The following is a 24,076-nucleotide window of genomic DNA, read 5'->3' on the forward strand; positions in this document are numbered from 1 at the left end:
TAACACAATTTTTTTTGTAACATTAAAAAAAAATTGTGCTGTTTCCGAATTTTTTTTCAAGGTTTTTTTCGCAACTTGCAACTCATTTGTGTCAAGGGGTTTTTTTCCAGGGGAAGTTTTAGTTTTTGTTTAACAGATTTACATATGCTTGATTGATTAGGAGTTAGAATATAAATTCCTTAACTTGGCAGTTGCTTACAAACGGATTTGGATTTGTCGATGGTTAAATTCAAACTGGTAACAAGTTTGCGCGCAAAGTCTGCAAAAAAAAAAAATATCAAAGGGCTGAGTATACAATGAACACTCAGTCCTTTAATAATTTTTTTTCAAAAAAAATTGTCCTTTTCAGTTGTCACTTGGTTTGATAAATGAGGAAAACCCATTTTAATCCACAGCCCCATCATGTCATTAGTTTTTATCTCATAACGCTATTTCTTTCATATTTTTTGCATCTTTTTCCGTAAATAAAAATCTTCCAGTATTAAAAATAATCATGCTTATGTTTTAGACCCTGCAATAAATAACTAGTTTAGTTAAACTAAGCCTTCTACACTTAGCCTGCTTACTTTCCCAAACAAAAAAATATAGTTAGTTGGTAAATAAATCCAGGTATGAACCAGGTATGATCCGAATGAACGACCTGACCAATAAAAGTGTTTTTAGAATGGTTTTTACTTCACTTTTAAGAAAGATAATGTAAGTAAAAGTGTTGTTTAAATTCAATTTCAACAGAATACAAAACGTTGTTTAATTCTGTATTATAATACATTACAGAAAAGGTAAAGGTATTTTACATTTACGGAAGGGTGGGGGTTCGGGGTAAGGGACGGGGGAAACTTCTCCTCACATGTGCTGGTCTGATATTTTCTAATTTTCATTTCATAATGCAAATAAAGAATAAATTCAAAAGGTATTATCAGTGCAAGCCAAAAAATTCAAGGGACTCAATTAGTCTTATTTTTTCAAGTCATATAAGCTCATTTCTTTACGTTTCGAACTGCAAACATTACAGTATTAAGTAAATATTGTGTCTGTAAGTGTGTTAATTACTTTATTGTAACAATTAAATAAGTATGTAAAATGTTACTATGTTAAAATAGGTGTTTCTTAAGATTAGCTATGGAGAAAAAATAGGTGTTCCTTAAGATTAGTTATAAATTCAAGTCGACTACATTACTAATCTTAAGGAACACCCATTTTTTCTCCATGACTAATCTTAAGAAACACCCATTTTTATATAGAAACACTTTGACATACTTATTTAATTGTTACATAAAATTGCTAAGAAAAAAAATCTTTTTTTTTCCACTAATTATTATCAGACTTTTAAATGATTTAAGGCATTTTGATCAATGCAAAAATATCTTTAGGAAAATATTTCTTTAGGCTATGAGGATGATTGTTGTTAGTACAATCACTGCAAAAAGGTATGGTATATTTTAGACAAACATTTATGGTAACTCCTTGACAAAATATAAGGACTAATCTTTACATTTTATCGGATGAGCGTTTTTTTTGCTAACTTTACCACCTTTACACCTATAACGAGGAAACTACTCCTCACAACTTGAATGACTTTTTGAGTTTGAAGTAGCGGGACTCAAATCGCGGCGACGCATCGTTTAACTTGATTTCAAATTAAAGACAGTGTTAAATAATATTCATCACTACTTGAGACTTTTTGTTTAGTGTTATCTGATTAACTACGGGTACTAATCTTTTTCTTCATCTCCCTTTTACCGAATTACAGATTATCACTCAGTACCTTCATGATTTGCCAAACTATATTTAAGTAATAAAATTTGACGTAAAATGATGCTTTGACGTAAATTGACGTCAGTTGATGAATTGATGCTCACTCTCCTTTTTTTGAACACCTTCGAAGGAAAAGGAAGAAAAAAAACGCTATACGTCACACTTAAACGCATAGGGTAAGGTTGCTAATATTGTACCGATGCCTATATTGTACTTTTAACATAACTCGTTATTTTTACAACCCACAAGAAATTTTTTAACTTATTTTTTATCTTTGCTGAATGAAATTAAGTAATCAACTGTTTTTTTTTTGTCATCCAACTGCATTAAGGCCAGAGTAAGCTCTTGTTGGTTTGTTATTGGAGATTTCTTATTTTAGGTTTTTATGGCTAAGCGTATTTCACTAAAAAAAGTAGAAGATCTGATTTGTTCAGTGTATTTATGTTAAAGCATAATTTATCTAAATTCAAAATAAATAGCTAGAATTTAAAATATTTTATTTTTAGTTGTCAAATTTTTTACTTAACTGTATCTCAGATTAGTTGCGTAAATTGTACCTCAAGGCATGTCCTAAATTGTATCGACGCAACCATTCTGACCGCTAAAAAACGCGTGTAAAGTTTAACAAATTCCTTTTGAGATTCCAATTATAAAAATATTCATACTTACAATACGAACTACACCACTTAAACAAAAAAAGAAAAATTTCAGTAATACTCTTGTATTGACAAGCAGTCCTTAAAATGATGCACCCTCTAATTCAGTTTTACCAATATGTCAAGGCTGGTGTCATGTTGGCTGTGCAGGTGTTAATCAAAAACAGACACAATATATCTGAAACTTTTGTCAAAAATAATGTTTTTATGTATTTTATTTTACAATATTTAGTGTGGTTGTTTTTAAACAGATATAGTATATATTGTTTTACATTATTTAGTATAACTATCTTTAATACCTACCTTCTTCCTCTATTCTAATCTTAGCTAACCCATTGGTAAACATACAATTTAAATAAAAAATGTGCCTTGTGGTGATACCTGTTTTCGGCATTTTCCAGAAGAAAAAAATTCAAGTGGCATAGAGTTTATTAAATAAAAAACTGCATTTCATTATTTTATGGGGAGTTAGTGTTATGTTATGTTATATCAGAATATTTCCAATGGCTGATTTTGTAAAAACCATTCCTTTTAATCAGTTCTTTAAGTCCCTTAAATCTAAAATCATAAAATATTTGCAAAGCTGTAAAGTAATTGAAATCAAGAAAGTGGTACAATATTGGATTACAATGATACAATTAAGGATCTAGTTTCCTTAATTGTACTCTTAGCGCTATTTTTTTAATTTGATTCTTCGAGACTTAACGCTTTTTAAATTTTGAACTTTTTTAACATCTTTACAACAAACAATCCCTAAATTATGAAATCCGATTGAAAATCCATATTTTCACATATAAATATGTAAAGTATAAAATGTTTTGGCAGTGTTTTATGAGTTGTTTGTTGAAGAGTGAAAGTAGAAGCTCTTTAAGTAGAGAAGAAATTCTTTAAGAAAAACATATCTGTAAAAAAAAATTTTTAAACAGTCACTCTTACAACTTTAATATAAGAAAACAAAACCACGAAATTTTCAAATCCATAAAAGAAAAAAAAACAAACCAGAATAACAAAAATCGCAGGACTATGTTGAGCCTTTCAGCCTGCTTTTTTTAATTTACCCACTAACAGGGCTTAGAGCTGCCACGTTCAAAAAATTAAAGAAAGCGATACCAAAAAGCGACCCAAACATCCCCTTTCCTCTGTAAACAGTAACCCCAAAAAAGCTATATGAGATACTAATAACCAAAAAATACGACAAAAATACCCCTGTTTCAAAAATGGACACTTGTATTCCCAGAAAGCATGAAAGGAACCACCCAAAAAGAGTGGGTAAATCTGTTTCAAAAAATACAAAAAAAGAGAACATAATAACAAAGCAATTGATATAAAATTCAGAGCAATCTACTTCGCTCTCCCAACAAATTCATTTATGTATGTATGTATGTATGTATGTATGTATGTATGTATGTATGTATGTATGTATGTATGTATGTATGTATGTATGTATGTATGTATGTATGTATGTATGTATGTATGTATGTATGTATGTATGTATGTATGTATGTATGTATGTATGTATGTATGTATGTATGTATGTATGTATGTATGTATGTATGTATGTATGTATGTATGTATGTATGTATGTATGTATGTATGTATGTATGTATGTATGTATGTATGTATGTATGTATGTATGTATGTATGTATGTATGTATGTATGTATGTATGTATGTATGTATGTATGTATGTATGTATGTATGTATGTATGTATGTATGTATGTATGTATGTATGTATGTATGTATGTATGTATGTATGTATGTATGTATGTATGTATGTATGTATGTATGTATGTATGTATGTATGTATGTATGTATGTATGTATGTATGTATGTATGTATGTATGTATGTATGTATGTATGTATGTATGTATGTATGTATGTATGTATGTATGTATGTTATATATTTTATATTTTTTTGTTGCACATAATCATAATGTATCAACGCGGAAACTTATTGAATAAAAAGAACGAAATGGTTTCCAAATACAGACACAAAAATAAATTTCTTCTTTCACAATTCGACACTGCTAATAAGGCCTAAATTATTTCTAGCCCTAGTAAAACTTTGATGAAAACGTTATACATGTAAAAATAGGTACATTAAAGATTATAAAATAACCAATCTTTCTAAAGAGAAATATATGTAATTAGTGCCACCCAAGGTTGTTATTTTGCTTAAATTATTGTGACATTATATCTATAATTTCATTAAAATTTATAACCTTTTATAAATCTTTAACTTTTTATACAAGATACAAAGATCAAAAAATCCTTTGTATGATTAAAAACTAGTCACCTATTTCTATTAACTAGATTATAAAACTAAGACTGCAAAAAGTTAGGAACCAAAAATTTAAGTTTAAAATTTTTTTGACTAAAGATTTAAAGACGTTCCGTCTTTTGACGTTTAGTTCTCTATGTAACAACATTCTCGACAACGACAAGTTTTGGTGAACTTTAAACTTTTACAGCCTTTTTTTTCATGCTGTCAGGTACAGCGAAGATCTAAAGATCAGCGAAGCTTTTGAGCTCGGTTTCGGTTATCATGCAAAAATTTCAGAAATACAGTATTGGACAAAACATTTGCAACCAAATAATGCTAATTTAGTTTCTTTATATAAAAGTGCTGCATTTTTTCATTTTAGAGAAATAACTATGTAACTATTTAGAGACAAAGTTCTTCAAGTTTTATTCATCACAAAGTTCATTATTTGTACACGAAAATTAATAAATCATAAATATTAAAAAATAATCAAAAGTATTTAAAAAAGTTGATTTCCTTCTGGAAAAAACAAATGCTCGACAAAATGTTGACCAAGCTGTATTTCGCTATCAATATTTCGTAGCGAATCCTTTGTTGTCGATCACAGCCTTGCATCTTCGAGGCATAGATTCGATCAGGTGATCAATCAAATTTTGTGGAATCGCTGCCCAGGCCTTTTGGATATGTTCAAACAGTTGATCCTTATTACGAACACCTTCACGATTAATTCTGCGGTTGATGATCTCCCACAGGTTCTCGATAGGATTGAGATCCGGAGATTGGGGCGGCCAATCCATCACCGATAGGTGGTTGTCTTGAAACCACTGCTTGACTACTTTTGCAGTGTGTTTCGGATCGTTGTCTTGCTGAAAAACCCATTTTATTGGCATATTCCATTCAGCATGAGGTAACATAACAACTTTCAGGATATTTTTATACATGAAACGGACCATTATTCCATCGTTTCGATGTATTAGACCTAGACCGTTAGCAGAAACCCCCCCCCCCCCAGACCATTACATTGCCTCCACCATGCTTTACGGTCTTATGGCAGTAACGTAAATCGAAGCGTTTTCCAGCCGATCGACGTACACGGCAAATGCCATCGCTCCCAATGATGTTGAACATCGATTCATCACTGAACAGGGCAGTTCGCCATTTCTGCACATTCCAGTCAATATGAGATGTAGCAAACAGGAGTCTTTTCTTCTGGTTTTTTAGTGAAATCAGCGGTTTCTTTGCAGGGCGTCGAGAAAACAATCCGGCTTCAACAGCACGTCGTCTGATTGTTCGATCCGATACAGGCAGCTCTAATTGCTTTTGTATCTCGACTGATGATATCTAGGGATCCTTCTTGACGGATCAGACGATTATAGAATCCTCTCTAGAAGTGGTGGAGCGCGGTCTTCCACTTTTGTTATCTGCTGCCAACTTTCCCGTAGAACGATATTTGGAACATAGTCTTGATACGGTCCATTTTTTCACGCGATATTTATCACAAATACTTTTTTGTGACATTCCACTTACGTAATCGCCAATAATTTTCTTTCTTAGTTCCAATCCAAGACTATCGGGAGCCATTTTTGCACTTGAAGTCATAAAAATATTTCTGGATGCTACTGGATGCTTCCAGATGCTTCTTCTGGAAAATTTCTGGAAGCTTCTGCATGCTTCTGGAAACTTCTGGAAACTTCTGGATACTTCCTTTAATTGTTAAAAAACTTCCGTGACGTTGACACGGACCAGACTTAAAAAAATGAAACAAACCAAAAAAGTTGCACTTGTTTTGTCCGCTGCAAAATGGCACTTGTCAACGAAATTCTGCATGTGTGCTGTCACCTGTCAGCTGATAGCTCATGTCATGGCATGCTATGACTCCAGACTCCTGAACTGTTTGCTGTGGTAGTATAGTTCGTTTCGTTTTTAAGACATGTAAAATTAGGAACACTTTTTAGCATTGTTCGATGTTGGTTGCAAATGTTTTGTCCAATACTGTATGTCTCAACAAAATGATGATGTCAGTTTTCCATTATATTGCTTCTCCAGCTTATTCCCATCCTTATCTTACCCTCAAGAGATTTTCCACCATTGCAACATGTATTTGATTGGTCCAATGTTCTTTGGGCTGATTTTTAGTAGCCACTTTCCAATTGACAAATATGTATATTTTACAAATGCAAAAATACATAAATTACTTTTAAGTGATTCAAATTTTTGGTCGATAGTGTACATAATAAAAAAAATTCTATAATAAATATTAGTGAAAAATATTTCATCTAAAAAAAGAACAATTGCGAAAGTGTGAAGTAAAACAAATCAAATTAATCACATGATCAGACTCACGTGTTTACTCTCAATAATCGGTCAAAATTTGATCAGAAATAAAATACCTCAAACTCCACCAAAAAAATGATCTGAGGTACAAGTAGCTGTCGCCCAGCCGAAATGTGGACGACTTTATAGAAATTTCTTAGAAACCATTTTTATTTATGACTACGAGTCTTGCTTAACGTTTTCATACTATATTGAAAGTGCAGTGCGAAAAAGAAAATGTTCTCGCTGAAACATTCATCTCTCATCAAGACATAAATCGAAATTTTCAAGGTAGCTTTTAATTTCATCGTTTGTAGAAACAGGTTTATTATCAGTATGCTTCTACCAAAAGGAGTCGAACTTTTCCAACATATTTTTTTTCAAGTTTTTTGGAATTGAAGAGGATTTCCTTGCAGTTTCAATGAAGCAGGCAGAAAACTAAATAAAGACTATAAATAAAAACTTATAAAGAATCAAAAGAGTTTTAAATAGTTTTTAGATAGTTAATGAGATACAGCTTTGATTTTTAAAGTCCACGTTTTTATATTCAACTTTCAGTATTCACTTCAACTGAACGTGATTTGAATCTTACATCACAAGCATCATCAAAGTACCGAACAAATCAAAAAGCCATCATTTATTCTAAAGATTGTCGTTTAATCTTTCATCAGCTTAACTTTTTTTCCTTCCGTTCAATACTAAAATGTATTTTGTTATCATATTTTCTAGAAGTAGAATATTTTTCGTGTATACATAAAAGGCTCTCATAAAAGGCTCTCATGAAAGGCTCTCATGAAAGGGTGTTGTTTCTATACACAGATAGTAATGATTGTTATTAACCATAACTGCTGATGCCAAATCCAATAGATTGCTAAATATATACCAGCATTTATCAACCCAATACCTAAAATATCACACCAATTAAACACAGACTTCCACGCTCAATAGACTAAAATAGATATTGCAGTAATAAAACATAAGTTTTCTAATACAAGAGAAAGTATAGTAGACTAGTTTCAGGAACCTCTACTAGCCCCGTTATATATTAAATACAAAAAGTTACTTTATTGAGTTGGTTGGTTATGAAATGGTTGCATTTGAAGACAAGAAAGCGTTTAAAATGTTTAGCCCATAGTGCTTCTACTAGCATAAATGTCTCATCATAAAGATATTTACCCGATAGTCTCAGCTATTACTAAAATGTTTATACATTCAATATAGATATTATTATACAAGTTGGAGCATAAGTTGCTTTAACATTTTAAAACAAAATATCTTTTTTTTTTGTAAATTAATGTACTGTGTGTATTCTTTTTTTTTTTAAAAAAAAAGCTTAAAAATTACAATTTTATTTTAATCATATATGAAAAATGATGTTACGTAAATAGGCCTCCATTTTCAGCTTCGTAAATACGAGCTTGTAATTCATTTTCCAGTTCTTATCATCTGCGTCATATTTATAAATAATTTAAACAACCTACTTGCTTCTATTTTCATTTTTTCGCCATCCATTGAAATTTAAAATAGCTTGCTTATTATTTTTTGAATATCTTTCCATATCTCTCATCTTTTTTTGCCAGTAACCTCTGGAAATCCGTTTAATCAAGGAGATCTTTGAGAAAATTAATAATTTTAGTTATTTAAAGTCAGTTTTATTATGCACAAAAAGAGACTCACAGGAGACTTTCGCAAGGAGACTCGCAATTCAAAAATTTTTTCTTACAATTTAAAAATATCACAAGAGATAACTTTGTTTTCGTAACATATGTCGAAAGTAATGCAGGCAAATTGTAAACAAAAATAAAATAATGAGTCCACATGTTTTCTAAATGAAAAAAAGATAACTAGAACCATCTACTTTTTATCTAAAGAATAGACAAATTAATGATTTATTTTTGAAAATTATCCATTTAACAAAAAGTTTAAATAAAAATCGCACATAATTTTTTTATTTTTTTTATTTTTACTTTATCTGTTTATTTACAAGTATGCGAACAAAAAGGAAACATTCTTTAAAAGTATTCTTTCGGAATTACAGAAAGTATGTGTTGGTCTTGATGATCGAAACTTTTCTTGTGCGGTTTTCACTGATTTGCAAAAAGCTTTTGACATCGTAGACCATGACATTCTCCTATCAAAGCTTAACAATTACCGTGTACGCGTAATACCCCTGATAAGTTTACCTTTTACCTTTTTCAATCGCCATCAGTTTGTAACTTTTAATGACACCTACTAAAAGCATTTGGATTGGTATTCCTTGGGTATCCGTATCCTTTATAGTCATCTTTATTTTATTATCGATATCAATGTTCTCAATCCCAGCAAGCACACAACGTTGAAATAACGTTGAAACAAAGTTGAAACAACGTTGAAATAACGTTGATCAAAGTCGATCAACGTTATTTCAACGTTGTTTCAACGTAGTATGCTTACTGGGATCTTTCTATTAAACATTCAAATACGTATCATATTGCTGATGATACTAATCTTCAATTAATAACAAACTCTCTCAAAAAATTAAATATCTGGATACGGCAAGTTTTGTTCAATGGCTCCGAGCAAATAAAATTCCATTGATTGTTAAAAGTACAAAAATAGCAAAATATTTTTAAAACATTTTTTTTTTGAGAATACCAAAAAAAAATCTTGTAAATGCTTGAACATTAGAAATAGTGGTCCGTTGTAATTTTATACAAAATTAAAACAATGAATGATAGCTAAGAAACTTTCATTGAAAACACCCTAACATGACCTACTCTCAAATTAAGACGTTCCTATGGCATGTTAGCAAAATTTTGACATTACTTCAGCGTTGAAAAATTACTATCCATATATCACTCAATTTTTGGGTCACCTTTACGATATGCATGCAACGTTTTTAGAGATGTTATTTCTCAAAGTTTTAAGTTACGGAGTTTTTTTTTTAAATAAGTGATAAATTGAAAAGCATAAATAAAGTAAGTTTACGGTGTATATTCATGATAAATTCAGCTCAAATCAGTAAAACTTTAAAGAAAACTTCAAATGTATTTTTAAATGCTTTTTCGAAAAAATGTTACCAACCCGTTAATAATAACAAGCATAAAATACATTACTTTGGCGAAGCATGGACCTATAAGCGATGGACGTGCAACCTATTGTTTTACATCAAAGAGGCCGCAGAAATCAGAGAGCCATGCTTAATTCCGACAAACTCTAACTTTTTACCCGTCAACAAAAAAATCTATCAAAATGGCTGCCCACAGTTTTAAAACAGAAACTCTGATTACGTGGTATTAGTTTAAACTTTTATAGCATTTGTTTGATAAGACTGTTCAGAATAAAATAACTACTTCACAGGTTGACAAATTACTAAACAAATTACACCAACGCAAAGGAAATAATTGTCGACACGAACAGATTTTCATCATTTTTCCAAGATAAACATTTGTAAATTTGGGTACTTTTTTTGTGTAGACAAAGTTCCGTCAATAATAAAATAGACCTGTATAGATAATTTTAAAATGACTAAAAAAAAGTATAGCGAAATATAAAAAAGCTTAAATAAAATTTTTTGTTAAGATCTGGTTTCATTCAGCTCCTTGGTCCTTCATTTACCTGGCTTAATTTTGTGTAGTATTTGAGTATTTTTTCCGTTATGTCGCCATTTTTTGCCTCGACTACTCTATAAGCTCCATAATATACATTCCACTATGCATTATTTTTTCGTAGGTGTATTTTCTAATGGGCTTTTTTATAATTCATTTGGTAATGCAAAACCTTCTAAAAATTTATTTAAATCTATAATTATCTTGCAAAATGCGGCCAGATGTTTCATGTTTTCGTTTTTCATATTTCATATATTATTTCATTTGTCATAAAAGGCACATAATGACCCATTTGTTTTTGTCGAATAAAAATTAGTTTATATATAGCTGATAAATATCTAGCTATATTAGGGGTGGCACTTTTACTTACTTTTTTTTTACTTACTCAAGGAAGTAAGCCTTTATGAAAAAGTAAATTGCGTATATAATTGTAAACGTTCAAAAATAACTTAAATTTACTTTTAAAAGTAAGTTACTTTTCTAAAACGATTTTTATTTTGTAAAGAAAGGTGAATTTACTTTCAAATGTAAGTTACATATAAGTAGATTATATAAAAAAGTAATTTACATTTACATGTAAAATTGAGTTACATGGAAAAGTAATTCACTTTTACATTTAAAAGTTGATTACTTTTTTAAAATTGCATTACATTATATAATTTTACCTCGAAATGTAATTTACTTTTAAATTTAAAAAGAACTTATTTGTAAAAAAATTATATTACAGTAATTGTAAAAAAAAAAGCATTTTAAAATACATTATAAAAAAGTTACATGCAATCAAATGTAAATAAAATTTACTTATGTAATTAGTTTTCCTAAGTAGACGTGTTATTTTGTAACTAAAATGAAATGGCTATCAAAAGTAAATTACATTTGATTACTTAAATTTACATTTTAAATAACTTTTAGTTACAATTAAAAGTAATCTATACTTAAAAAGTAAGTAAATTTACAATTTCGCAATTGCTTTAAAACCATGCTAGACCCTGGTTAAAAAAAAGTTTAATTCCTGGCCAACATGGAAATATTTTACTAGTCTTAGGCTGGAACAGTTATCTTTTTGAAAATTTTTAATGACGGAACGTATGGAATTCAGATGGTATCAAAAAAATATCCTCCTGAAAAAACCTCCCAGGAAAAATGCCTAAATAATTTTTTTTTTAATATATTTAGATACGCTTTACTGTCATTTTATCATTGTATCAACTTTTTTCCTGATACCGCTTTTAATGTGTAAATTTTTAAATTTATTTGTTGCTTTTTTATCTTTGTTTTATCGACTGATTTTTTTGGAATTAGTGCAGCGGAGTGTACATATATATCGACTGATTTTAGGGATAACATGCAAAAAATAGTACACACAACAACTGACGGTTAGGACTTGGGGGGAGGGGGGAGGCAATCTTTTAATTTAAACAAGTTTGATTTTTTTTTGTTTTTTTCCTTTTTTTAGGGGGAGGGGTGGATTTTTTCCAGGGGAATTTCAACTATTGTCATATCGACAAAATGATAATAGCTATCTCTCCAAAAAATCTCCCTTTACAAATTTTCATGTTCATTTATACCAGATAGTTTTCTAAAAATATCCCTCAAATATCGTCATTAAAAACCGCTTTAACATTTTTCTCTTTTTCACAGGTAAAAAATATTGAAATTGTTAAATCTGTAACGCCGTTGAACGTTCGTGCTCTTTCCGTAACGGAATTAAAATAATAAAGTTAAAGACTTTTTATGTTAAGCGTTTGTTTTAACTATTAGTTGTTTGTTTTTTTAATATATTGTTTATGTAGTTCCTAAACATTTTAGCATTTGCAAACAGGGCCGTGGTTAGGCTCCCCCACACCCCAGCGATTTATGGGGGCGTTTTTTTAATATAAATAGCTTTTCTTTTTTTAAGTTGAAGATTTATTTGGCCATAATACTACGGGTTTATAAAATTTCGAATTAATATTCAGCGTGGTTCTTGTTAATAGCGTTAAAGTGGTTGTTGTTATTCAGCCTGGTTGATAACAACAACCACGATGACCAAAATGAAAATTATTTGGGAGCATAAGCTTTTACTAGAAAGTCTATCGGCCTCCGATGCCCCTGACGGAAATCGTTTTTAATCAAATAATTTATACTTGATTTATAATTTTTGCAAAACTTTTTGAAAGGTCCATGTCCCACCCTAAACATATTTGATAATGCGTTAAACGAATTATGAAATATGTTTAGGGACGTTAGAGTTGATTAACGGCTTTAATTGAATTTTTTCCAATAACTGAAGTTTTCACAAAAACGGAATAATTTATTTCCTAAATAGAATTTATTTTTTGCGACAGAATTGCTTACTGTCATTATGAGATTTTCACTCTCCGCATAAAAATATACTTTTTGGAAAAATGTATTTTACACAAATTGATCTTTAAATTGCTTAATAATGTAAAAACAAACGTTGAACTTCCTTCCATTTTTCTGGTGACAGGAAGCGAAAATTTGCGCCCACCACCACCTACCCCCTTCCCTTTGGCGGCTGACGCCAGTTAAGAAGTGGAAACCACGGAAGGCAACCTTTTCATCTTTTTGCATACAAAATAACTTCTGACGGCAACTGCCAGTGGTTTTTCACCTTTTGGTTGGCACCGGCCTCCAAAAAAAATTTCCAGCAGCGGCCGCCAATCGGAAGGCGGAAGCTACTGTAGGTAGAGGCAAAAACATTCTGCCCGCAAAATTATTTTGGGAGGCGAACGGCAATTCTTTGCACCTCCAAAAAGAGCTCGTGTTTCGGCATAATCTTACTTTGCCGCCGGAAGGGATTATTAACGCTGATGCGTTAAGGTGAGTTTCCACTCATCCGTTTTTGCCATGGGAAAGGGAAAGGGATGGGAAAAATTTATCACTTCAGCATGCACAGTGATTAATTTTCAAAATTAAATTACAAACTGCGCACTTTCACGTGTTTAATCTTCCCTTCCCTTTCCCTTTTCCGTAGCAAAAACGGATGAGTGGAAACTCACCTTTATATCACCATAAAAAATAATGTTTGATCAAAAAGCACAACATAAAGGAAGTTTTCGAAAAAGTGTGCTCCGTCGGAAAAGTGACGTAGTCAAGGATTGGCATGGATAGCAAGCAACCCACCATGTTTATTAAATTTGCCCTTAATTTACAAAACCCCTCCACAAAAATGGTCCGCATACATGCAGAATAATTCTTAACATTATAACCCAGAAGTACCTAGAAGCAGGCAATTCTCCTTAACACGCTGTTTTTCTTACCAATCAGTATGTTAAAACAACATAAAATGACTTATTTGATAAAAGTAAATAAAATAATTTACTTTTTACTTACTTACTAAGTAAAGTATAGTGTTTCAATAATAAAAATTTACATTTACTTGTAATGGTAACTAGTTTTTTTTTCAAATAGTTTTTATGTAAGTTGCCTATATTAATTTTTGTTACTTTTACGCATAAAAGTAATTTCATATCACGATGCAGTATTCTCTTACTTTTAAAAGTAAATGACTTTTTTTAAATCTTATATTTACGTAAGATCACTTTTAAAAATAATTTTACATCTAAAAAGCAAATTACATTTCGATACAAACTATTTGTATAAGTATAACTCTAAATTACTTTTTAAAGTAAATTACTTTCACACGGCTTACTTTTAAAAGGAATTTACAAAAAGTAAATAACTCTTTTATGTAAACTACTTTTACTTGCAGTAAAAAAATAACGCTTTTTTAATAAGTTTTTAGTAAGTTGCGCATTTTTAAAACTAACTTTATGTAAGTAATTTTTATATGTAATATGTTATTTTTTAAAAAATGAATTACTTTAAAATGTAAATATATTTCATAATTTAATCTAAGTTATGTAAAGTAATTTTTTTTTTACATCAAAATAAGTAAAAGTGCCATCCCTAAGCTATATAAAATTAAGCTTAAAACATGATTCTCTTGCTGTTATCTTGAATAACTAAAAGGAATTTGATGTGACTGGTTAGTAAAGTCCTGCATTACGTTCGTTCAATTACGTCTGATTACGTTAATTACGTTAAACGTAATTAACATAATTGACGAACAAAACGAACTCAGCCTTACGTTTATTTCGTTAAAAAATTAAACGGAATTTTTCAAGTTTCGTTTCGTACGTAGTTAAACGAAATTAACGGAATTATAAAGAAATTATTAAAATTTAAGTTTATTACATAAAATACTGCATTATGGTTGCTCAATTCTGTTAATTAAGTAATAACTGAATAATATTTGGATAAGGATCTGTATCATCCCCAGTGCTATAAAAATAATGGTAATGAAATTACAATAATCTCTTCTTTTGACTGTAATGAAATTAAGTATTTATTTTGTTAATTTCATTATAGAATGTAATTAAACATAACTAATATAAATAACAAAACTCAGTTCGTCTTGCAGTATTACAATACCAAGTAAATAAACCTTACAATTCATCATCAATATAATTATTTTGGCATTATTATTTTAGTAATGCAAGCAGATAAAAATTTTATGCCCAAACATATTTTATCCAAAAATGTAACATAAAAAGTTCCCAAATATAATCTATTAAAACTAAACAAAAAATGAACCTTGCTTAAAAGAAATATTTTGCATTATTTATTACAAAGTAATTTTTTATTACACAAAAGTACTGAAGGAATACTTTGATTACCAAAAATTAGTAAAACATGAAATATCCTACTTGTGATTCTGACACGTTGTAATGAAACTGAAGGCTTCCTTTCATTTTATCAACATTCATTTTGGCAACAATAAACAGAACTAGGATTAAGTCAACATAAAAATAAAACTATACTTTCGTTGACATAAAAATAAAATTATTACTTTGTCAACATAAAGATATAAAACTATTATTTAGTTGACATAAATATAACATATCATATAACGTAACACATCATTTCATCAACAAATAAAAAGAAAATTTGTCTACAATCTTTTACTAACCTAACCAGACCAAATTTAACCTAACAATTCACTGAACTCCACTGGCAACTCTTTAGGTTAGGTTAAGTTACTTTAAGTAAAAGAATGTCAACAAAATGAATCTTTTATGTGTTTGTAAACAAAATGATTCTGTTGACAAAACTATTGTCAAAAAAATGATAGGGTGCCAAACTAAACTGTTGAGTTATGTAACAATGTATATAGGTCAACTCAGGCATTAAGGGTCTGTGTGAAATTCCAAAAAAATGAGATGTTAAAACTGACCCAAAATACAGTCTTTACTAGCGTAAGTGACTCATTGTCAGTATTCCTGATAACTATAGGCTACATCAATGCCATATTTAAAGACTTATTTTTTGAAAGATTCTGAAAATACTAGAAAAATACCAAAAGTTTAGAAAAAATATACAATGTTAAAAAAATGCTTAAAATTGACATTTTTTAAGGTCACTTTTCTGCAGCCATTCTTAAGCATTGCTCTTCTTCAGTCTCAAGAACTTTGATCTGTTTCAATTTGTCCAAATTTTCTCTAATGAACACAATCATGTGAACATTTTCTGAATCGAGGTTAGATCTTCTGTCACTGATAATTCTTCCAGAGGCTGAAAAAACACGTTCTGAAGTTGCAGATGTAGCAGGGATGTGGTAGATTTTACGCACAAGTTTGCTAAGATGAAGAAAATGTATTTCATTTTTTTTCCACCATTTCAAAGGTTCTTTCTCACAAGCATCTGTCAATGGCATAGCCAAGAATTTTTCAATCTCCTGTGACACATCACTGCATTTTTTGGTTGCGTTGTGGATATCAGAAGAGATCTCAAAAACAAGCTGCTGGGCTTCATTCATTTCATCAAAATTTGGTGGAAGTTCTTTTGCTTTATCTGTACTGATATTTGTTTCCTCGGAGAATAATTCAGTTGCATTTTTCACTGTTTGATCAAAAGTCTTCAACTTTTTTAAAATTGCTCCTTTGTAGTAGGGATCCAGAAGATGAGCCAAGCAATATAGTTTGTTATCTGTTCCACCAGAAGGAATTTTCTTTTTTAGCTGTTCAAGTAAAGCAGTAGCAAGTTTGCAGGCTTCTGACAAAAATTTTCGACCTTTTAATTCTTTTTCTGTCTTTATCTTGATGAGCCTCTCTCGAATAATGAAAATTTGTACAAGAACTTCGTGAATGGTAGGAACTTTGTCTGACTCAAACTTTTTAGATGCTTCAAAGAACATGTTCAACAAAAATTGAACATCAGCCATTAGCTCAAATTCCTGTTCATTCGGAATTTTCTCTGAAAAATCAGCCTCAGAATTCTTGAGATGGAGAAGTGGTGTTTTCAACTGCAGGATTGAATCCAACATGAGACAATTAGAGTTCCATCTAGTGACAACTGGTGGAATTATTTTTCGGTAAGTAACATCAAGCTGCTTACATGCTTTGGAGATTGCCTCATCTGTTTTTGTAGACTGATGAACAAAAGATGACAGATTGGTTGCACATTTGATGAGTTCTTTGGTAGTTTTGAGTGAATCGACTGCTTTAGATAATACAAGATTTAAAATGTGGTCAATGCAAAGTAATGATTCGTTGATTTGATCTGCTTTTGATGATCCTGATTTCATGTTGGCAGCACAGTCATGTACCACTACACGCAAGCAGTCTTGTGAAAGTGCAAGTTCAGTGATTGAATCATCGAGCTTTTTACCAATAGCTTGTCCAGTGTGAGGAAATGGAAATGGCTTACAAGCTAAAATGATCCTCTGGAGCTCAAAATTCTCATCAATGAAATGAAGTGAAATGCTGATGTAGGCTTCATTATTTCTAGATGTCCACAAGTCTGTTGTAAAGGATACTCCAGAAGTTGTTGGTAAAATGTTAGCAAGTTGAGATGAAAGATGTTTCTTCACTTCTTCATAGAGTAGTGGGAGTTTCTGTCTTGAAAAGGTTGTTGCTGATTTCAGTTGATGACGTGGAAGATACTTTGAACAAAAGGATTGGAAACCCTTAGACTGAACAAATGTGAATGGAAGATCACATTCTACCAACAGCTTCATTAGGTCCAAGTCAAACTCTAGTTATCTCTGGTCAAACAAGAAATACTTAGAACGAAAAAAATTCATGTTTGAGTGGCATGGGACAGGATGAAACTTATTAAGGCTTTTGGCAAGTTTTGGCTTTTTTGGATCAGGTGGAAGAAATCCTTCACTTTGTAAAGAGGTTGTAGAATTTTTTGACGTTGAAACTTCTGCTTCTAAATCTTCAGCTTCTTTAGTGGCTTCACATAAATTAGCTTCGTCATTTAGTTCTTCCATTTTTCGTTGAGTCTGTTGTTTTATCATTTCTGTAAACTTGCTTTGATGCTGAGTTCGTAGATGAGTCCTCATGGCAGCTGTAGAACCATTTTTTCTTCTGAAAATTGCATTTGGACAGTGCTTACATTTCACTCTTGGAATACCGTCACTGTCAGCACTGTATATTTCAAAGTGGTCCCAGAGGACCACATTTCTCTTGTTTTTCGGTCCTTTGTTCATTTTGAAGGAGTGATAAATTCGCAAGTTAAAAATTTAAATCACAGCACATTTTTATCTCTGAAGTAAACCAAGTTTAACATTTATATCTGTGAATATTTGTTTATTGAAAAATTTCTCTTTATATCTGTGAATATTTGTTTATAGAAAAATCACTCAACCTCTCCTCTGTTAGTTTTGTTAGTTACGTCAATTACGTTAAGTTACGTTCGTGGACAAAATTAACGAAACCAAAATTTAATTACGTTTCGATACGTTCGTACAATGAACGTAATTTCAATGATTACGTACCGTTACGTTTGTTTAGTTACGTTAGAGATAATGCAGGACTTTACTGGTTAGATAAGACCAAAAATTTTCGATGAATCCGACAGACTTTAATTTAATTTCTATTGTTTAAAACAAAAGATTCGTAACAATGCGCAACGAGCATGGTTCACAAAAAAAACAATAGGTTGCACGTCCACCCTTATAGGTCCCTGCTCATATAGAGTGTTCCATTAAACACGTGACTTTGAAAACTTTCCCATTATGAGAGGATAAAAATGTGAACAAAGCCAATAAAAAAAAAATAATAATTGTGCAGAATTTTAAATAGATTTTAATTGCGAGCGTTTTTTTTATTTATAAAACATAAAATATTATTTTTATTACATAATAGGTATTATATATGTTAAATATTGATATGGTTTCTTCTTGTGGAGTGTTTGGTTGCTCATTAACTAAAAAAAAGCAACCAGATATCAGATTTTTGACGATTTCTGGACTTGGTGATCTGGCTGTAAGCATTTAATGGAACTGATGGTATAAGTTAGTCATGGTGAACAGGTAGGGTTGTTCGCGTTCTTCTGTTCATGAGAAGTTGGGATGGAGAGTATTCCATACCTGTAAGAGGCGTGTTGAGGTATTCTAGAAGACCAAGTTCAGGGTTATCGCATTTTTTTAGTATTTTCTTCATAATTTTCACGCCCATTTCACTAAGACCATTTGATTGGGGGTAGTTAGGACTTGATGGAGTGAAGTTAAACCCATATTCTTTTGAGAAGTTAAGGAACTCTGCACTGTTGTAGGGGTTGTTGTCGGCAATGAGGGTATTCCGTGACTAGTAAAAATGGTTTTCATGAACTTGATAACAGAGAATGCCGTTTTGTCAGGAATGACACTGTTTTCTATAAATTTAGAAAAATAGTCTATAACAATCACATAGATTTTTCCATGCAGCTCATATATATCTGATCCTACTTTACTCCACGGTAGGTCAGGAATGTCGTGTTGAATGATTTTTTCCTTTTTGTTGTTATTACGGTACTTAAGGCATTTTTGGCAGTTGAATATTAGTTTATCAATGTCACTTGTAAGTCCTGGCCAGTAGACAACGTTTCAAGCTCTAGCTTTCGTCTTCTCAGTGCCAAGGTGTGATAAGTGAAGTTGTCTTAATATGAGGGGTCTCATAGCAGTTGGTATGGCTATTTTATTTTCTTCTAGAATTAGTCCTTCTGCTAGGTGTAAGTTTTTACTGACATATTTGGGATGAATTGTCACAGATAGTTGACCATTCCTAAGAGCCGTTGCAAATCTGCTTGACATGTAGGCAATGGGTATGCAGATTTGGCTTTAGTTTTTTCAGAATCAATTCTTATGCCATCATGGCTGATTATGTTCCCGAGATACTTGACCTCAGATACTCGAAATTGTATTTTTTTAAGGTTGAATCTGATGTTTCTCTCACGAGCTCGTTGTAGGATTTGTCGAAAAATTACATCATGCTCAGCATTTGTTTTAGCTGCAATAATCAAGTCATCATGGATAGCCAAAACATTAGGAATATCACCAAAATTAAGTTCAATCATCTCCTGTGCAGCATCCGATGTGCATGATATGCCGAATGGCATGCGGTTGAATTTGTATCGACCATATGGAGTGTTAAATGTACATAGCTCTGAAGAAGGTCCATCTAGTTTTATATGCCAATGGCAATCAGCCATGTCTATAACAGTGAAAACTTTGTTGCCGCAAAGTTTGCTAGAGATTTATTCTGTAGATGGAGTGGTTTTGTATTGTCTTAAAACAGACTTGTTTAGTTCTTTTGGATCAATACATAATCTTAAGGACCCATCTTTTTTTCTATGATGACCAATGAGTGTACCCAAGGTGTTGGTTTAGAAATTTTTGAGATAATAGTGGCTTTTACTACATGGTCAAGTGTGCTTTTAAGTTTAGATAGGATAGTCATTGGTACTTTCCTTGGTGAATGAATGTCTGGGATTGCATTTTTAGCAACTACAATTTGATAGTTTCCTTTAACTAAACCAAGGCTGGTAAAAACTTAGACCAAGAAGTGGTTTTGCATCAGATAGAGATACAACAAAAAACTGGCACACTCAGAAAATGTTATTATTTTTAACAGTTAGATTGCAAGTTCCTAGAACAGGAATATTGTTTCCTCCATATGATTTTAGTCTATTTATTGTTTTTTTGAGAGGAGGTCTTCCAGGAATAGAGCTGTAGACATTGTATGGAATGACATTACATTGGGCTCCAGTGCCTAATTTAAATGTTATATTTTTGTTGCTGACTGTAATATTTGCTGCTAAATCGTCAGCACATTCCATTGATGCTGCAACATGATGAATATATAACTCTGCAATGTTGAGGTTGACTTCCTTTTGATCAACTTGGTCTACACGATTAGTATTAAAGCGATTAGTTTTGGATCTACATACTTTAGCAAAATGGTTTAGTTTTCCACATGCTGTGCACTTTAGGCCATATGCTGGGGAAAACAAGGTAGTATGTTGCGATCCACAGTAATAGCAAGGTTTTTGTAAGGGTCTATCAATCTTTAGGGAGTTGAAACTAGTTCTGTTTCCATGTTTGTTTATAGAATCTGCCTGGATTGTATTTTTAAAGGCTTTTAATTGTATTTTTGAGGTTTCATATGCTCTCATAAAATTGATTGTTTTTTCTAGAGTGAGCTCAGTGTCTTGAAGTAGTCGTTCTCTGGCAGCTTTAGAGTCAATACCACAGACTACTCTGTCTCATATAAGGCTTTCTTCGAGGGTTCCAAACTCGCATGTTTTAGCTTTATTTTGTAAATCAATCAAGAAGTCAGTAAATAGTAGAGTTGTTAACCGGAATATTTCGTATAATTCCGGAAAAATAAAATTCTTGCGGAAGGATATTGAGAATCAGGAATTTTTTTTTTTCGTACCGAATTTTACGAAACAAAAAAAACCGTCGATGTTCATTTCGCAAATGCCACTTACGAAATGTCGCCTTTCGCAAGTTGAATTGCGAAATAAAACTATTTTGCTACATACGAAAGTAGCGCTTACGGAAGTCGCACTTGCGGAACGAGCTCTTTCGCTGAACGACGTTTTGAATCCTATTATAAATTTTTGCTGGCCCAACGGATATAATTGTAAAAAATAAAATTTTTATATACCAAAATGTTTATAATAAAATTTTATTTTCAGTATTGCAACATATGAACATTTTAAGGTTTTATTTTTTGAAATAATGATAAAAAACCAAATTTCTTTCGAAACGAAACTCTTTCGCACCGCAGCTTACGAAAAGGTTCTTAACAGAAAAACACTTACGAAACGCGGCTAATTATAAATATTTAATTACGTTTTATGAATCAAATACGTATAATTAACTAGGTAACTAAAACACTAATTATTATAATATATTTAATATATTTAATTATAGAATATAACGGGGCCTAACGCAACTAAAATTTAAAAATTTTAGCTGCGTTAGGCCCCCTTATATTCTGTTTCAGCACCCTCACCCCGTCCTAACTTTCTTAATCTTTCTAGGTCACTGTGTCTATATATATCTGTATATATATATATATATATATATATATATATATATATATATATATATATATATATATATATATATATATACACTGGCGAGCAAAAAAAAGTGAACAGTACAATTTTTCAGTAAATTATGTATTATTAATCAATTAAAAATATAATACATAAAATATAACATATCGCTTATATTAAATACATATACATACACATATATACGACTCATTTTGAAAAAAAAAATTAATATTTTGTGTGGCCACCACCATTTTTCATCACTTCATTTAATCGACGCGGCATCGACTCAATTAAATTTGCTATCAAACGGTCAGGTATCGTAACCCAAACTTGTTTTATGGCTGCCCAAAGATCATCCAAAGATGAAATATTATTTTTATGGACCTCTTTATCCATATAGTCCCACAAATTTTCAATGGGATTAAGGTCTGGACTTTGGGCAGGCCAATTTTCAAAAAGGAAGATATTGTTATCCTTGAGCCATTTTTTAACTTGTTTAGACGTATGGCAAGTAGCATTGTCATGTTGAAATTTAATTTCATCCTCTTCTAATTCTTCCAGTGTGGGCAGCAAAGATTTTTGTAGAATACTAATGTATTCTTTGGAATTTATTCGTAATCCATCTTCGACTCTATGCAATCTGCCCACACCTTTGGCAGAAAAACAACCCCAAACCATAATTCCAAGATTACCCTTTACCGTTTGGTGAATACAATCTGGATTTAATTGTTCGTTCTTACGTCTAATGCACATCTGTGGACGATCTGAATGCAAACAAAATCGTGATTCATCTGACCATAATATTTTTGTCCAGTCTGTGTTTTTATTATTTTTTACCCAAGCTAATCTTGCCTTTTTATGGCGTGCTGTAAGAAGAGGTACTTTTTTACATGGGTGTATTTTGAACCCCTGATCTTTAAGACGCCTCGAAATTGTCCATCGGCTAACCTTTTTATCATCAGAACACGTAAAAGTTTCTGCGATATGCGTCATAGTGGTTTTTCGATTTTTTAAAACATTGAATTTTAACTTGTGACAATCTCTTTCCGTCATTTTTCTTGGTCTGCCAGAACCTTTTTTTCTAGCTGTTGTTTTATTGTTTTTCTGACATGAAAGTATCTTATGAACTCCACCAACACTAATGTTTACACCTTGAGCTTTCATAATTTGAATAATTTGGCGTATCGATTTACCGGACGCACTCATTCCAACAATGATTCCTTTTTGTTCCATTGTTAAATGAGGTCCTCTGTGAAAGAAAAATGATAATATTTTTAGAGTAATATATGAAGAAAATATTTATTTAATGATAAACTATGTATTCTAAATGAATATTTTTTTTTTCATAAGAATTCAATAACATCAAAATTAAAGGGGATTTTTCGTTTTAAATAAGTTAGAGGCATAAATAATAACCAAATTAAAAATAAAAAAAAATTACCTTTTATTTGGAGACATTTTTTTCCTTTTATTTTTTATAATAATAATATAGCGATAATACGACCTATTTCACCCACGCTCTAATATCAACTACAGATTTTGCTGACAACGTGCACTGTATTCATATCTAATGTTTAGAAGTTTATTCATGTTTTCTTTGAAAGATAAACGTAAATTCTTTGATAGTACGAACAAAATTAAACAAGCTTGTATGAGTTTCTGACCAGAGCTCTTTCATTTTATGTGTAAGCAGTCGCTGTTCACTTTTTTTTGCTCGCCAGTGTATATATATATATATATATATATATATATATATATATATATATATATATATATATATATATATATATATATATATATATATATATATATATATATATATATATATATATATATATATATATATATATATATATATATATATTAAAGTCCTGCATTATCTCTAACGTAACTAAACAAACGTAACGGTACGTAATCATTGAAATTACGTTCATTGTACGAACGTATCGAAACGTAATTAAATTTTGGTTTCGTTAATTTTGTCCACGAACGTAACTTAACGTAATTGACGTAACTAACAAAACTAACAGAGGAGAGGTTGAGTGATTTTTCTATAAACAAATATTCACAGATATAAAGAGAAATTTTTCAATAAACAAATATTCACAGATATAAATGTTAAACTTGGTTTACTTCAGAGATAAAAATGTGCTGTGATTTAAATT

The 24,076-nt window shown here is 31.0% G+C and overlaps 1 long non-coding RNA gene across 1 annotated transcript; it reads right to left on the reverse strand.

The window, feature by feature from the left end:
* Nucleotides 1-7,305: 7,305 nt before the first annotated feature.
* LOC149882151 (uncharacterized) lies at nt 7,306-15,611 on the reverse strand. Its single transcript, XR_016444858.1, has 3 exons — nt 15,550-15,611; nt 15,287-15,366; nt 7,306-7,425 (listed from the first exon to the last, which is right to left on the reverse strand). It is a non-coding gene; the product is annotated as an uncharacterized LOC149882151 (long non-coding RNA).
* Nucleotides 15,612-24,076: the final 8,465 nt, after the last annotated feature.

The sequence above is a fragment of the Hydra viridissima genome, unplaced genomic scaffold (genome assembly GCF_058129835.1).
Source record: "Hydra viridissima isolate aposymbiotic clone 2 unplaced genomic scaffold, HvirCarnegie_v1 scaffold_11, whole genome shotgun sequence".
Taxonomy (NCBI): Eukaryota; Metazoa; Cnidaria; class Hydrozoa; order Anthoathecata; family Hydridae; genus Hydra; species Hydra viridissima.